The sequence below is a fragment of the Phaethon lepturus genome, unplaced genomic scaffold (genome assembly GCF_000687285.1).
Source record: "Phaethon lepturus isolate BGI_N335 unplaced genomic scaffold, ASM68728v1 scaffold24397, whole genome shotgun sequence".
Lineage (NCBI taxonomy): Eukaryota > Metazoa > Chordata > Aves > Phaethontiformes > Phaethontidae > Phaethon > Phaethon lepturus.
In genome coordinates this window covers 3,595-6,431 of record NW_010550129.1, presented here as the reverse complement: position 1 = coordinate 6,431, position 2,837 = coordinate 3,595, and the positions used below count along the sequence as shown (strand labels likewise).

Sequence of the window (2,837 nt, the reverse complement as noted above, 5' to 3'; positions counted from 1 at the left end):
CAGCAAGGCACCTCCCCTGGTGGGCTCACGTCACCTTCCAAATAAGCAAACCTTCCATACTCCTGCAGGACAGGGAGGAGGTAGGAGAGGCCAGCCCCCACTGGCCCCTGCAGGACCTTGGCACGGCTGTCCATGGGCAGCTCCACCCAGATGGTTCCCCCATCCATCACGAAGTACAGCTCATCGAAGAGGACTAACTTGTTTCAGGAAGGCAGCTGGCTGCGGGCAACAGGGAAACTCAACCACAACAGCCAAGGTGGTGATGCTCCTGCCCTGACCCCCCAGACAACTGCAGGAGGCCACGAGGAAGGTGCTCCCATCTATCCTACCTGTTCTCCAGGATGGGCTTCTGCCACACTTCAGTCTTCCTCTCCCACTCCTCATAGTGCATCACAGCGTGATGCAACAGGGCAAGAGTAGCATCACCTCCGCTGCCAAAGAAGCAGGTGTACCACCTGTGAAGCAGAGGTTTGGCAAGTACACCACAGGCTCAGGCTGGGAAGCCCACCCAGCCATGGAAGAGGGGCTAAACTAGGTGTACCACCTGTGAAGCAGAGGTTTGGCAAGTACACCACAGGCTCAGGCTGGGAAGCCCACCCAGCCATGGAAGCGGGGCTAAACTACAAACACCAGAATAAAGTGCAGGGGTGTTGAAGAGCAAGGGCTGGGGAGAAGGTCCCTTCCATGAGCTGGTAGGGCTACGGCTACAGGGAGTGGGTGGCACAAAACTCCCCATGCAGCACTCAAGCCCAGAAGCAGAGAGAAGGGGGCTTCGGGGACATGAGCCAAGCCCCAGCAGAGACAACCCACTCACCTGAGGTGCAGCTTCTCCTTGGAGCCAAAATGAACACAGGGCATGTCACAAGCCAGGGCCAGCTCCAGCGTCCTATGCCACTGGGCAGGCACCCTGTAGCTAGCACACACCGCTGCTGCCATCGCCTTTCCCTTCTCCATTGGGCTACTTTTACCTGCCAGGAAAAAAAATATTCACAAGTGACCAAGGAAGCCTGAGGGGAGGAGACACAGAATGGGGGAGGAGAAACACTGATACTCCCACACACCAAGGGGGATGAGGCTATTCAGGCATGCCCCAGCCGCCTTGCAACCTGGAGGGTACATCCCTAGGATGTTGAGATGACATTACCACACACAAGTAACTGCTTTTTGCAAGCAGGAAAAAATATCTACCATGGGTGGAGGGGTTAAAAAAAAGTTGTCAAAGCAGAGGAACAAATCAGACAGGAAAAGCCACCAGGCATGAGTGGGAGGGACAGAGCACCCCATGACTTTGTAACTGTGCTGCACCCAGAGACACTGTGACTTTCTAGTGACAGTCATTGCTTCCAACGTTTTGCAGGGTGCTTGAATTGTGCCCATATTTAAGAAAAGCCCTGAGGCAGCTGGATAATTACATTCTGGTTCTGACATGTGTACCAGGTAAACTCATTAAAGCAACAATTTTAACAGAAGCACAGATCCTGACTATGATAATGTCTGGCATACACAAAGGAAAACCACATCCCAACAGCCTGGAGAGCTCTGAGTGCATCTGCTGATGAGCAGGCAGGAAACTTAGTTTTCCAGAAATAGGTAAATGCTTTACATAATTTAAGCTTCAAGACACCTTGCAGAGTCCCAGTGCTAGCATCACTAGTTTGTCAGCATCATCCTTGTTCAAAAGCTGGCAGAGACATTAGGCAAATGGTCATCTTGTCACGATAACAGGTTCGCAGCAAGGACTGGGAGTTGCCACCCTGCTTCAAGACAAGGGAGCAAGCAGACAACAGAGGATGATGCAGAAGTATCAAGGGAATTTCAGAGACCTTCAGGAAACCCATGTAGTAACCAGAGGACAACAAACAATGGTAGCACCAAACCCCAAGGACTGCTAAATGCCTGCTAGAAGAAATCTGACAGGGCCCAGCTCGTGGATCTGGTGACAGGAACTCAGGGAAGGTGGCTGGGCATCATCCTGGCTACTCAGCAGAAATCTCAACTCAGTCTGTGCAAGGTTGCATGCTAACGAGATACTGGCACATGCAATTAATATAGCCAAGAACAACCTCGGAGTGGTGCCAACAGCTTTTGGAGAACCACAGCAAGGACAGCGTGACAAGCAACGGGAGATTCAGATGCAGGCTAAAGCTGGGAAATGAAGCACAGCATCACCAAGAGCTTCCTGCAACGGCCTGGAGTCAGACGGAGGAAGGGAAACCCACCCTTGCTTGGCATGCTGAGGCTGGCACCCTATGTCCCACCATCAGCATGACCACATGCTCCCCTACTCCACAGAGGACAGAGGCACTCACCGGCAGGGGAATCCAGCCTGCCATGGGCCCCTGCCACACCTCTCTACCCAGTCCCATGGGACTGAATGCAGTAAGGTGAGCAACTCCCATGCCAGTCTGGGGAGGGGAAAAGTGTCACCAAAAGGGCTTCTCCCAAGGAGCCAGCAACGTGAGCACTCGCACATCTCTGCAGGGTGGAAGGAGAGCAGATCTCCCCCCTCCCAGACCACACCAGGGGCTGGTACATTTTGAGGGACAGGTGCAAGGGGGGGACAATGACCCCCCCCAAAAATCCTGGGACCCCAAACTCACTCCCTGCATGCTGCCCAGCAATGCTAACTCCAAACCTATTTGCCTGCTGTCCTGCAAGCTTCACCCACAGCTTTGCTCCTGGCACCCACACCCAAAGAGGGTGCCCTCGGGGAATTCACATTTCCCCTCCTGTCCCTCAGCATTCAGGCAAGTGCTGGGGACCAGTGCCAACCCATGGCACATTGCACACACATCCTTTACCGGCTGCCTGGGAGGAGCTTCTCCCCCACCCCACCC

At 53.9% G+C, this 2,837-nt stretch overlaps 1 pseudogene; it reads right to left on the bottom strand.

Annotated features, from left to right (window-relative positions):
- Positions 1 to 29: 29 nt before the first annotated feature.
- LOC104623397 overlaps positions 30 to 2,837 on the bottom strand; it is a 5,204-nt pseudogene continuing 2,396 nt past the window's right edge.